Below are 15,931 nucleotides of genomic sequence, written 5' to 3'. Positions count from 1 at the left end.
CCTAGATCCTCTACTTGACCACTAAACCCTAGATCTGCTACTTGACCACTAAACCCTAGATCTGCTACTTGACCACTAAACCCTAGATCTTCTACTTGACCACTACACCCTAGATCTTCTACTTGACCCCAGGCTGGATGGTTCAACGCGAGGGGAAGACAGGGCGTATCATGTCATAAATAGTTAACACGTTTTGCTCGCAGACCCATCAATAGAAAAAGGCTGAGTTGACATCCCTATTGACAGGCTTTAAAGCTCATTGTCAAACACACACAACATATGGTCCAGGACAACAAGGCCTTTCACAACGCTTTGTCATTCCCAACAGACCACTAGGCTAGACCACTAGGCAGACCACTAGGCAGACCACTAGGCTAGACCACTAGGCAGACCACTAGGCTAGACCACTAGGCAGACCACTAGGCTAGACCACTAGGCAGACCACTAGACCACTTGGCAGACCACTAGGCTAGACCACTAGGCAAACCACTAGGCAGACCACTAGACAGACTACTAGGCAGACCACTAGGCAGACCACTAGGCAGACCACTAGACCGACCACTAGGCAGACCACTAGGCAGACCACTAGGCAGACCACTAGACCACTAGGCCACTAGGCAGACCACTAGGCAGACCACTAGGCCACTAGGCAGACCACTAGACCACTAGGCAGACCACTAGGCAGACCACTAGGCCATAAGGCAGACCACTAGACCACTAGGCAGACCACTAGGCAGACCACTAGGCCACTAGGCAGACCACTAGACCACTAGGCAGACCACTAGGCAGACCACTAGGCCACTAGGCAGACCACTAGACCACTAGGCAGACCACTAGGCAGACCACTAGACCACTAGGCAGACCACTAGACCACTAGGCAGACCACTAGGCAGACCACTAGGCAGACCACTAGGCCACTAGGCAGACCACTAGGCAGACCACTAGGCAGACCACTAGACAGACCACTAGGCAGACCACTAGGCAGACCACTAGGCAGACCACTAGACAGACCACTAGGCAGACCACTAGGCAGACCACTAGACAGACCACTAGGCAGACCACTAGACCACTAGGCAGACCACTAGGCAGACCACTAGGCAGACCACTAGGCAGACCACTAGGCAGACCACTAGACCACTAGGCAGACCACTAGGCAGACCACTAGACCATCACAGTCAAACACACGGAAGCAAATAAAAGCAAAGGCAGACGAGACAGGGGACGAGACGGGGGACGAGACAGCGGACGAGACGGCAGACAGTGGCAGACGAGACGGGGGACGAGACGGCAGATGAGACGGCAGACGAGACGGGGGACGAGACGGGGGACGGACAGGGGACGAGACGGGGGACAGTGGCAGACGAGACAGGGGACGAGACAGGGGACGAGATGGGGGACGAGACGGCAGACAGTGGCAGACGAGACGGGGGACGAGACGGGGGTGGAGACGGCGGACGAGACAGCGGACGAGACGGCAGACAGTGGCAGACGAGACGGGGGACGAGACGATAATATAATAGACAGTAGATCTAGCTGGTCTGTCATAATATAATAGAGACAGTAGATCTAGCTGGTCTGTCATATTAAAAAGAGACAGTAGATCTAGCTGGTCTGTCATAATATAATAAGACAGTAGATCTAGCTGGTCTGTCATAATATAATAGAGACAGTAGATCTAGCTGGTCTGTCATAATATAATAGAGACAGTAGATCTAGCTGGTCTGTCATAATATAATAGAGACAGTAGATCTAGCTGGTCTGTCATAATATAATAGAGGCAGTAGATCTAGCTGGTCTGTCATAATATAAATAGAGACAGTAGATCTAGCTGGTCTGTCATAATATAATAGAGACAGTAGATCTAGCTGGTCTGTCAAATATAGAGGCAGTAGATCTAGCTGGTCTGTCATAATATAATAGAGACAGTAGATCTAGCTGGTCTGTCATAATATAATAGAGACAGTAGATCTAGCTGGTCTGTCATAATATAATAGAGACAATAGATCTAGCTGGTCTGTCTATATAATAGAGACAGTAGATCTAGCTGGTCTGTCATAATATAATAGAGACAGTAGATCTAGCTGGTCTGTCATAATATAATAGAGACAGTAGATCTAGCTGGTCTGCCATAATATAATAGAGACAGTAGATCTAGCTGGTCTGTCATAAATAACAGAGACAGTAGATCTAGCTGGTCTGTCATATTATAATAGAGACAGTAGATATAGCTGGTCTGTCATAATATAATAGAGACAGTAGATCTAGCTGGTCTGTCATAATATAATAGAGACAGTAGATCTAGCTGGTCTGTCATAATATAATAGAGACAGTAGATCTAGCTGGTCTGTCATAATATAATAGAGACAGTAGATCTACTGGTCTGTCATAATATAATAGAGACAGTAGATCTAGCTGGTCTGTCATAATATAATAGAGACAAGATCTAGCTGGTCTGTCATAATATAATAGAGACAGTAGATCTAGCTGGTCTGTCATAATATAATAGAGACAGTAGATCTAGCTGGTCTGTCATAATATAATAGAGACAGTAGATCTAGCTGGTCTGTCATAATAATAGAGACAGTAGATCTAGCTGGTCTGTCATAATATAATAGAGACTAGATCTAAATAAACAGACAGTTATCTTGTCTGTCATAATATAAAGAGACAGTAGATCTAGCTGGTCTGTCATAATATAATAGAGACTAGATCTAGCGGTCTGTCAAATATAATAGAGACAGTAGATCTAGCTGGTCTGTCATATTATAATAGAGACAGTAGATCTAGCTGGTCTGTCATAATATAATAGAGACAGTAGATCTAGCTGGTCTGTCATAATATATAGAGACAGTAGATCAGCTGGTCTGTCATAAATATAAGAGACAGGACAGCTGGTCTGTCATCAATATATCATAAAAGAGAGGTCTTTACCTGGCTGTAATATTAATCAGCAGGTCTGGCTGGTTATAATACAATAAATATAGACATAGATCATAGAACTAGCTGTCATAGCATAATATGATAACAAGACATAGATCAGCTGGAGTCATAATAAAAGCAGTAGACAAATTCAGAAAGTCAAAAATGTTCATAGATATAAGAGGTCAATATAATCCAAGATCAGCTGGTCTGTCATAAATAAAAGACAGTAGATCTAGCTGGTCTGTCATATTATAATAGAGACAGTAGATCTAGCTGGTCTGTCATAATATAATAGAGACAGTAGATCTAGCTGGTCTGTCATAATATATAGAGACAGTAGATCTAGCTGGTCTGTCATAATATAAAGAGACAGTAGATCTAGCTGGTCTGTCATAATATAATAGAGACAGTAGATCTAGCTGGTCTGTCATAATATAATAGAGACAGTAGATCTAGCTGGTCTGTCATAATATAATAGAGACAGTAGATCTAGCTGGTCTGTCATAATATAATAGAGACAGTAGATCTAGCTGGTCTGTCATAATATAATAGAGACAGTAGATCTAGCTGTGGTCTGTCATAATATAATAGAGACAGTAGATCTAGCTGGTCTGTCATAATATAATAGAGACAGTAGATCTAGCTGGTCTGTCATAAATATAAGAGACAGTAGATCTAGCTGTCTGTCATAATTAATAGAGACTAGATCTAGCTGGTCTGTCATAATATAATAGAGACAGTAGATCTAGCTGGTCTGTCATAATATAGAGAGACAGTAGATCTAAAAAATAATAATAGAGACAGTAGATCTAGCTGGTCTGTCATAATATAATAGAGACAGTAGATCTAGCTGGTCTGTCATATATAATAGAGACAGTAGATCTAGCTGGTCTGTCATAATATAATAGAGACAGTAGATCTAGCTGGTCTGTCATAATATAATAGAGACAGTAGATCTAGCTGGTCTGTCATATATAATAGAGACAGTAGATCTAGCTGGTCTGTCATAATATAATAGAGACAGTATCTAGCTGGTCTGTCAAAATAATAGAGACAGTAGATCTAGCTGGTCTGTCATATATAATAGAGACAGTAGATCTAGCTGGTCTGTCATAATATAATAGAGACAGTAGATCTAGCTGGTCTGTCATAATATAATAGAGACAGTAGATCTAGCTGGTCTGTCATATATAATAGAGACAGTAGATCTAGCTGGTCTGTCATAATATAATAGAGACAGTAGATCTAGCTGGTCTGTCATAATATAATAGAGACAGTAGATCTAGCTGGTCTTATAATATAAATAGAGACAGTAGATCTAGCTGGTCTGTCATAATATAATAGAGACAGTAGATCTAGCTGGTCTGTCATAATATAATAGAGACAGTAGATCTAGCTGGTCTGTCATAATATAATAGAGACAGTAGATCTAGCTGGTCTGTCATAATATAATAGAGACAGTAGATCTAGCTGGTCTGTCATAATATAATAGAGACAGTAGATCTAGCTGGTCTGTCATAATATAATAGAGACAGTAGATCTAGCTGGTCTGTCATAATATAATAGAGACAGTATTCTAGCTGGTCTGTCATAATATAATAGAGACAGTAGATCTAGCTGGTCTGTCATAATATAATAGAGACAGTAGATCTAGCTGGTCTGTAATATAATAGAGACAGTAGATCTAGCTGGTCTGTCATAATATAATAGAGACAGTAGATCTAGCTGGTCTGTCATAATATAATAGAGACAGTAGATCTAGCTGGTCTGTCATAATATAATAGAGACAGTAGATCTAGCTGGTCTGTCATAATATAATAGAGACAGTAGATCTAGCTGGTCTGTCATAATATAATAGAGACAGTAGATCTAGCTGGTCTGTCATAATATAAGAGACAGTAGATCTAGCTGGTCTGTCATATATAATAGAGACAGTAGATCTAGCTGGTCTGTCATAATATAATAGAGACAGTAGATCTAGCTGGTCTGTCATAATATAATAGAGACAGTAGATCTAGCTGGTCTGTCAAATATAATAGAGACAGTAGATCTAGCTGGTCTGTCATAATAAATAGAGACAGTAGATCTAGCTGGTCTGTCATAATATAATAGAGACAGTAGATCTAGCTGGTCTGTCATAATATAATAGAGACAGTAGATCTAGCTGGTCTGTCATAATATAATAGAGACAGTAGATCTAGCTGGTCTGTCATAATATAATAGAGACAGTAGATCTAGCTGGTCTGTCATAATATAATAGAGACAGTAGATCTAGCTGGTCTGTCATAATATAATAGAGACAGAGATCTGGTCTGTCATAATATAATAGAGACAGTAGATCTAGCTGGTCTGTCATATATAATAGAGACAGTAGATCTAGCTGGTCTGTCATAATATAATAGAGACAGTAGATCTAGCTGGTCTGTCATAATATAATAGAGACAGTAGATCTAGCTGGTCTGTCATAATATAATAGAGACAGTAGATCTAGCTGGTCTGTCATAATATAATAGAGACAGTAGATCTAGCTGGTCTGTCAAATATAATAGAGACAGTAGATCTAGCTGGTCTGTCATAATATAAAGAGACAGTAGATCTAGCTGGTCTGTCATAATATAATAGAGACAGTAGATCTAGCTGGTCTGTCATAATATAATAGAGACAGTAGATCTAGCTGGTCTGTCATAATATAATAGAGACAGTAGATCTAGCTGGTCTGTCATAATATAATAGAGACAGTAGATCTAGCTGGTCTGTCATAATATAATAGAGACAGTAGATCTAGGTCTGTCATAATATAATAGAGACAGTAGATCTAGCTGGTCTGTCATATATATAGAGACAGTAGATCTAGCTGGTCTGTCATAATATAATAGAGACAGTAGATCTAGCTGGTCTGTCATAATATAATAGAGACAGTAGATCTAGCTGGTCTGTCATAATATAATAGAGACAGTAGATCTAGCTGGTCTGTCATAATATAATAGAGACAGTAGATCTAGCTGGTCTGTCATATTATAATAGAGACAGTAGATCTAGCTGGTCTGTCATAATATAATAGAGACAGTAGATCTAGCTGGTCTGTCATAATATAATAGAGACAGTAGATCTAGCTGGTCTGTCATAAATAGAGACAGTATCTAGCTGGTCTGTCATAATATAATAGAGACAGTAGATCTAGCTGGTCTGTCATATTATAATAGAGACAGTAGATCTAGCTGGTCTGTCATATATAATAGAGACAGTAGATCTAGCTGGTCTGTCATAATATAATAGAGACAGTAGATCTAGCTGGTCTGTCATAATATAATAGAGACAGTAGATCTAGCTGGTCTGTCATAATATAATAGAGACAGTAGATCTAGCTGGTCTGTCATAATATAATAGAGACAGTAGATCTAGCTGGTCTGTCATAATATAATAGAGACAGTAGATCTAGCTGGTCTGTCATAATAAAATAGAGACAGTAGATCTAGCTGGTCTGTCATAATATAATAGAGACAGTAGATCTAGCTGGTCTGTCATAATATAATAGAGACAGTAGATCTAGCTGGTCTGTCATAATATAATAGAGACAGTAGATCTAGCTGGTCTGTCATAATATAATAGAGACAGTAGATCTAGCTGGTCTGTCATAATATAATAGAGACAGTAGATCTAGCTGGTCTGTCATAATATTAGAGACAGTAGATCTAGCTGGTCTGTCATAATATAATAGAGACAGTAGATCTAGCTGGTCTGTCATAATATAATAGAGACAGTAGATCTAGCTGGTCTGTCATAATATAATAGAGACAGTAGATCTAGCTGGTCTGTCATAATATAATAGAGACAGTAGATCTAGCTGGTCTGTCATAATATAATAGAGACAGTAGATCTAGCTGGTCTGTCATAATATAATAGAGACAGTAGATCTAGCTGGTCTGTCATAATATAATAGAGACAGTAGATCTAGCTGGTCTGTCATAATATAATAGAGACAGTAGATCTAGCTGGTCTGTCATAATATAATAGAGGCAGTAGATCTAGCTGGTCTGTCATAATAATAGAGACAGTAGATCTAGCTGGTCTGTCATAATATAATAGAGACACAGATCTAGCTGGTCTGTCAAAATAATAGAGACAGTAGATCTAGCTGGTCTGTCATAATATAATAGAGACAGTAGATCTAGCTGGTCTGTCATAATATAATAGAGACAGTAGATCTAGCTGGTCTGTCATAATATAATAGAGACAGTAGATCTAGCTGGTCTGTCATAATATAATAGAGACAGTAGATCTAGCTGGTCTGTCAAATATAATAGAGACAGTAGATCTAGCTGGTCTGTCATAATATAATAGAGACAGTAGATCTAGCTGGTCTGTCATAATATAATAGAGACAGTAGATCTAGCTGGTCTGTCATAATATAATAGAGACAGTAGATCTAGCTGGTCTGTCATAATATAATAGAGACAGTAGATCTAGCTGGTCTGTCATAATATAATAGAGACAGTAGATCTAGCTGGTCTGTCATAATATAATAGAGACAGTAGATCTAGCTGGTCTGTCATATTATAATAGAGACAGTAGATCTAGCTGGTCTGTCATATATAATAGAGACAGTAGATCTTGGGATAATAAATAGAGGACAGATTTAGTGGTCTGTCATATATATAGAGACAGTAGATCTAGCTGGTCTGTCCAATATAATAGAGCAGTAGATCTAGCTGGTCTGTCATAATATAATAGAGACAGTAGATCTAGCTGGTCTGTCATAATATATAGAGACAGTAGATCTAGCTGGTCTGTCATAATATAATAGAGACAGTAGATCTAGCTGGTCTGTCATAATATAATAGAGACAGTAGATCTAGCTGGTCTGTCATAATATAATAGAGACAGTAGATCTAGCTGGTCTGTCATAATATAATAGAGACAGTAGATCTAGCTGGTCTGTCATAATATAATTAGACAGTAGATCTAGCTGGTCTGTCATTAATATTAGAGACAGTAGATCTAGCTGGTCTGTCATAATATAATAGAGACAGTAGATCTAGCTGGTCTGTCATAATATATAGAGACAGTAGATCTAGCTGGTCTGTCATAATATATAGAGACAGTAGATCTAGCTGGTCTGTCATATTATAATAGAGACAGTAGATCTAGCTGGTCTGTCATAATAAATAGAGACAGTAGATCTAGCTGGTCTGTCATAATATATCAGAGACAGTAGATCTAGCTGGTCTGTCATAATATAATAGAGACAGTAGATTAGCTGGTCTGTCATAATATAATAGAGACAGTAGATCTAGCTGGTCTGTCATAATATAATAGAGACAGTAGATCTAGCTGGTCTGTCATAATATAATAGAGACAGTAATCTAGCTGTCTGTCATAATATAGAGACAGTAGATCTAACTGGTCTGTCATAATATAATAGAGACAGTAGATCTAGCTGGTCTGTCATAATATAATAGAGACATAAGATCTAGCTGGTCTGTCATAATATAATAGAGACAGTAGATCTAGCTGGTCTGTCATATATAATAATAGACAGTAGATCTAGCTGGTCTGTCATAATATAATAGAGACATAGATCTAGCTGGTCTGTCATAATATAATAGAGACAGTAGATCTAGCTGGTCTGTCATAATATAATAGAGACAGTAGATTGAGCTGGTCTGTCATAATATAATAGAGACAGTAGATCTAGCTGGTCTGTCATAATATAATAGAGACAGTAGATCTAGCTGGTCTGTCAAATATAATAGAGACATTAGATCTAGCTGGTCTGTCATAAATATAATAGAGACAGTAGATCTAGCTGGTCTGTCATAATATAATAGAGACAGTAATCTAGCTGGTCTGTCATAATAATAGAAGGACACAGTAAGACATGTCTACTGGCTTCATAATTCTAAGACAGTAGTATAGCTGGTCGTTAATTATAATAGAGACGAGTATATCTAGCTTGGTCTGTCATAATATAATAGAGACAGTAGATCTATCTGGTCTGTCATAATATAAATAGAGACAGTAGATCTAGCTGGTCTGTCCATAATATAATAGAGACGTATATCTAGCTGGTCTGTCATAATATAATAGAGACGTAGATCTAGCTGGTCTGTCATAATATAATAGAGACAGTAGATCTAGCTGGTCTGTCATAATATAATAGAGACAGTAGATCTAGCTGGTCTGTCATGTATAAATAGAGAAAGATCTAGCGGGTCTGTCATAATATAATAGAGACAGTAGATCTAGCTGGTCTGTCATAATATAATAGAGACAGTAGATCTAGCTTGGTCTGTCAAATATAATAGAGACTCTAGCTGGTCTGTCATGTTATAATAAAGACAGTAGATCTAGCTGGTCTGTCATAATATAAAAATAGAGACAGTAGATCTAGCTGGTCCTGTCATACCACAACAGGGACGGAGCCGGTGTCGACCACAACACGGAGCCGGTGTCGACCACAACACGGAGACGGTGTCGACCACAACACGGAGCCGGTGTCGACCACAACAGGGAGTCGGTGTCGACCACAACAGGGACGGAGCCGGTGTCGACCACAACATGGAGCCGGTGTCGACCACAACACAGAGTCGGTGTCGACCACAACACGGAGTCGGTGTCGACCATAACACGGAGTCGGTGTCGACCACAACACGGAGTCGGTGTCGACCACAACACAGAGCCGGTGTCGACCACAACAGGGAGCCGGTGTCGACCACAACAGGGAGCCGGTGTCGACCACAACATGGAGCCGGTGTCGACCACAACAGGGAGCCGGTGTCGACCACAACAGGGAGCCGGTGTCGACCACAACATGGAGCCGGTGTCGACCACAACATGGAGCCAGTGTCGATCACAACAGGGAGCCGGTGTCGACCACAACAGGGACGGAGACGGTGTCGACCACAACACGGAGCCGGTGTCGACCACATCACGGAGACGGTGTCGACCACAACACGGAGCCGGTGTCGACCACAACAGGGAGTCGGTGTCGACCACAACAGGGACGGAGCCGGTGTCGACCACAACATGGAGCCGGTGTCGACCACAACACGGAGTCGGTGTCGACCACAACACGGAGTCGGTGTCGACCACAACACGGAGTCGGTGTCGACCACAACACGGAGTCGGTGTCGACCACAACACAGAGCCGGTGTCGACCACAACAGGGAGTCGGTGTCGACCACAACAAGGAGCCGGTGTCGACCACAACACAGAGCCGGTGTCGACCACAACAGGGAGTCGGTTTTGACCACAACAAGGAGCCGATGTCGACCACAACACAGAGCCGGTGTCGACCACAACACGGAGTCGGTGTAAACCACAACACGGGGTCGGTGTCGACCACAACATGGAGTCAGTGTCGACCACAACATGGAGTCGGTGTTGACCACAACAGGGAGCCGGTGTCGACCACAACAAGGAGCCGGTGTCGACCACAACAGGGAGTCGGTGTCGACCACAACAAGGAGCCGGTGTCGACCACAACAAGGAGCCGGTGTCGACCACAACAGGGAGTCGGTGTCGACCACAACAAGGAGCCGGTGTCGACCACAACAGGGAGCCAGTGTCGACCACAACAGGGAGCCGGTGTCGACCACAACAGGGACGGAGCCGGTGTCGACCACAACACGGAGCCGGTGTCGACCACAACACGGAGACGGTGTCGACCACAACACGGAGCCGGTGTCGACCACAACAGGGAGTCGGTGTCGACCAACAACAGGGACGGAGCCGGTGTCGACCACAACATGGAGCCGGTGTCGACCACAACACAGAGTCGGTGTCGACCACAACACGGAGTCGGTGTCGACCATAACACGGAGTCGGTGTCGACCACAACACGGAGTCGGTGTCGACCACAACACAGAGCCGGTGTCGACCACAACAGGGAGCCGGTGTCGACCACAACAGGGAGCCGGGTGTCGACCACAACATGGAGCCGGTGTCGACCACAACAGGGAGCCGGTGTCGACCACAACAGGGAGCCGGTGTCGACCACAACATGGAGCCGGTGTCGACCACAACATGGAGCCAGTGTCGATCACAACAGGGAGCCGGTGTCGACCACAACAGGGACGGAGACGGTGTCGACCACAACACGGAGCCGGTGTCGACCACATCACGGAGACGGTGTCGACCACAACACGGAGCCGGTGTCGACCACAACAGGGAGTCGGTGTCGACCACAACAGGGACGGAGCCGGTGTCGACCACAACATGGAGCCGGTGTCGACCACAACACGGAGTCGGTGTCGACCACAACACGGAGTCGGTGTCGACCACAACACGGAGTCGGTGTCGACCACAACACGGAGTCGGTGTCGACCACAACACAGAGCCGGTGTCGACCACAACAGGGAGTCGGTGTCGACCACAACAAGGAGCCGGTGTCGACCACAACACAGAGCCGGTGTCGACCACAACAGGGAGTCGGTTTTGACCACAACAAGGAGCCGATGTCGACCACAACACAGAGCCGGTGTCGACCACAACACGGAGTCGGTGTAAACCACAACACGGGGTCGGTGTCGACCACAACATGGAGTCAGTGTCGACCACAACATGGAGTCGGTGTTGACCACAACAGGGAGCCGGTGTCGACCACAACAAGGAGCCGGTGTCGACCACAACAGGGAGTCGGTGTCGACCACAACAAGGAGCCGGTGTCGACCACAACAGGGAGCCAGTGTCGACCACAACAGGGAGCCGGTGTCGACCAAAACAGGGACGGAGTCGGTGTCGACCACAACAGGGACGGAGCCGGTGTCGACCACAACACAGAGCCGGTGTCGACCACAACAGGGAGTCGGTGTCGACCACAACAGGGAGTCGGTGTCCGACCACAACACGGAGTCGGTGTCGACCACAACACGGAGCCGGTGTCGACCACAACACAGAGCCGGTGTCGACCACAACAGGGACGGAGCCGGTGTCGACCACAACACGGAGCCGGTGTCGACCACAACACGGAGACGGTGTCGACCACAACACGGAGCCGGTGTCGACCACAACAGGGAGTCGGTGTCGACCACAACAGGGACGGAGCCGGTGTCGACCACAACATGGAGCCGGTGTCGACCACAACACAGAGTCGGTGTCGACCACAACACGGAGTCGGTGTCGACCACAACACGGAGTCGGTGTCGACCACAACACGGAGTCGGTGTCGACCACAACACAGAGCCGGTGTCGACCACAACAGGGAGTCGGTTTTGACCACAACAAGGAGCCGATGTCGACCACAACACAGAGCCGGTGTCGACCAACAACACGGAGTCGGGTGTCGACCACAACACGGGGTCGGTGTCGACCACAACATGGAGTCGGTGTTGACCACAACAGGGAGCCGGTGTCGACCACAACAAGGAGCCGGTGTCGACCACAACACAGAGCCGGTGTCGACCACAACAGGGAGTCTGGTGTCGACCACAACAAGGAGCCGGTGTCGACCACAACAGGGAGCCAGTGTTCGACCACAACAGGGAGCCGGTGTCGACCAAAACAGGGACGGAGTCGGTGTCGACCACAACAGGGACGGAGCCCGGTGTCGACCACAACACAGAGTCGGTTGTCGACCACAACAGGGAGTCGGTGTCGACCACAACAGGGAGTCGGTGTCGACCACAACAGGGAGTCGGTGTCGACCACAACAGGGAGTCGGTGTCGACCACAACAAGGAGCCGGTGTCGACCACAACACAGAGCCGGTGTCGACCACAACAGGGAGTCGGTTTTGACCACAACAAGGAGCCGGTGTCGACCACAACACAGAGTCGGTGTCGACCACAACACGGAGTCGGTGTCGACCACAACATGGAGCCGGTGTCGACCACAACACAGAGTCGGTGTCGACCACAACACGGAGTCGGTGTCGACCACAACACGGAGTCGGTGTCGACCACAACACGGAGTCGGTGTCGACCACAACACAGAGCCGGTGTCGACCACAACAGGGAGTCGGTGTCGACCACAACAAGGAGCCGGTGTCGACCACAACACAGAGCCGGTGTCGACCACAACAGGGAGTCGGTTTTGACCACAACAAGGAGCCGGTGTCGACCACAACACAGAGCCGGTGTCGACCACAACACAGAGCCGGTGTCGACCACAACAGGGACGGAGCCGGTGTCGACCACAACAGGGACGGAGCCCGGTGTCGACCACAACACGGAGACGGTGTCGACCACAACACGGAGCCGGTGTCGACCACAACAGGGAGTCGGTGTCGACCACAACAGGGACGGAGCCGGTGTCGACCACAACATGGAGCCGGTGTCGACCACAACACGGAGTCGGTGTCGACCACAACACGGAGTCGGTGTCGACCACAACACGGAGTCGGTGTCGACCACAACACCGAGCCGGTGTCGACCACAACAGGGAGTCGGTGTCGACCACAACAGGGAGTCGGTGTCGACCACAACAAGGAGCCGGTGTCGACCACAACACAGAGCCGGTGTCGACCACAACAGGGAGTCGGTTTTGACCACAACAAGGAGCCGATGTCGACCACAACACAGAGCCGGTGTCGACCACAACACGGAGTCGGTGTCGACCACAACACGGGGTCGGTGTCGACCACAACATGGAGTCAGTGTCGACCACAACATGGAGTCGGTGTCGACCACAACAAGGAGCCGGTGTCGACCACAACAGGGAGCCAGTGTCGACCACAACAGGGAGCCGGTGTCGACCACAACACAGAGTCGGTGTCGACCACAACACGGAGTCGGTGTCGACCATAACACGGAGTCGGTGTCGACCACAACACGGAGTCGGTGTCGACCACAACACAGAGCCGGTGTCGACCACAACAGGGAGTCGGTTTTGACCACAACAAGGAGCCGATGTCGACCACAACACAGAGCCGGTGTCGACCACAACACGGAGTCGGTGTCGACCACAACACGGGGTCGGTGTCGACCACAACATGGAGTCGGTGTTGACCACAACAGGGAGCCGGTGTCGACCACAACAAGGAGCCGGTGTCGACCACAACACAGAGCCGGTGTCGACCACAACAGGGAGTCGGTGTCGACCACAACAAGGAGCCGGTGTCGACCACAACAGGGAGCCAGTGTCGACCACAACAGGGAGCCGGTGTCGACCAAAACAGGGACGGAGTCGGTGTCGACCACAACAGGGACGGAGCCGGTGTCGACCACAACACAGAGTCGGTGTCGACCACAACAGGGAGTCGGTGTCGACCACAACAGGGAGTCGGTGTCGACCACAACAGGGAGTCGGTGTCGACCACAACAAGGAGCCGGTGTCGACCACAACACAGAGCCGGTGTCGACCACAACAGGGAGTCGGTTTTGACCACAACAAGGAGCCGGTGTCGACCACAACACAGAGTCGGTGTCGACCACAACATGGAGTCGGTGTCGACCACAACATGGAGCCGGTGTCGACCACAACACAGAGTCGGTGTCGACCACAACACGGAGTCGGTGTCGACCACAACACGGAGTCGGTGTCGACCACAACACGGAGTCGGTGTCGACCACAACACAGAGCCGGTGTCGACCACAACAGGGAGTCGGTGTCGACCACAACAAGGAGCCGGTGTCGACCACAACACAGAGCCGGTGTCGACCACAACAGGGAGTCGGTTTTGACCACAACAAGGAGCCGGTGTCGACCACAACACAGAGCCGGTGTCGACCACAACACAGAGCCGGTGTCGACCACAACAGGGACGGAGCCGGTGTCGACCACAACACGGAGCCGGTGTCGACCACAACACGGAGACGGTGTCGACCACAACACGGAGCCGGGTGTCGACCACAACAGGGAGTCGGTGTCGACCACAACAGGGACGGAGCCGGTGTCGACCACAACATGGAGCCGGTGTCGACCACAACACGGAGTCGGTGTCGACCACAACACGGAGTCGGTGTCGACCACAACACGGAGTCGGTGTCGACCACAACACCGAGCCGGTGTCGACCACAACAGGGAGTCGGTGTCGACCACAACAGGGAGTCGGTGTCGACCACAACAAGGAGCCGGTGTCGACCACAACACAGAGCCGGTGTCGACCACAACAGGGAGTCGGTTTTGACCACAACAAGGAGCCGATGTCGACCACAACACAGAGCCGGTGTCGACCACAACACGGAGTCGGTGTCGACCACAACACGGGGTCGGTGTCGACCACAACATGGAGTCAGTGTCGACCACAACATGGAGTCGGTGTTGACCACAACAGGGAGCCGGTGTCGACCACAACAAGGAGCCGGTGTCGACCACAACAGGGAGTCGGTGTCGACCACAACAAGGAGCCGGTGTCGACCACAACAGGGAGCCAGTGTCGACCACAACAGGGAGCCGGTGTCGACCAAAACAGGGACGGAGTCGGTGTCGACCACAACAGGGACGGAGCCGGTGTCGACCACAACACAGAGCCGGTGTCGACCACAACAGGGAGTCGGTGTCGACCACAACACGGAGTCGGTGTCGACCACAACACGGAGCCGGTGTCGACCACAACACAGAGCCGGTGTCGACCACAACAGGGACGGAGCCGGTGTCGACCACAACACGGAGCCGGTGTCGACCACAACACGGAGACGGTGTCGACCACAACACGGAGCCGGTGTCGACCACAACAGGGAGTCGGTGTCGACCACAACAGGGACGGAGCCGGTGTCGACCACAACATGGAGCCGGTGTCGACCACAACACAGAGTCGGTGTCGACCACAACACGGAGTCGGTATCGACCACAACACGGAGTCGGTGTCGACCACAACACGGAGTCGGTGTCGACCACAACACAGAGCCGGTGTCGACCACAACAGGGAGTTGGTGTCGACCACAACAAGGAGCCGGTGTCGACCACAACACAGAGCCGGTGTCGACCACAACAGGGAGTCGGTTTTGACCACAACAAGGAGCCGATGTCGACCACAACACAGAGCCGGTGTCGACCACAACACGGAGTCGGTGTCGACCACAACACGGGGTCGGTGTCGACCACAACATGGAGTCAGTGTCGACCACAAC

Source organism: Oncorhynchus kisutch, unplaced genomic scaffold (assembly GCF_002021735.2).
Source record: "Oncorhynchus kisutch isolate 150728-3 unplaced genomic scaffold, Okis_V2 scaffold634, whole genome shotgun sequence".
NCBI classification, from domain to species: Eukaryota; Metazoa; Chordata; class Actinopteri; order Salmoniformes; family Salmonidae; genus Oncorhynchus; species Oncorhynchus kisutch.
Note: the sequence above shows the minus strand (reverse complement) of the source record.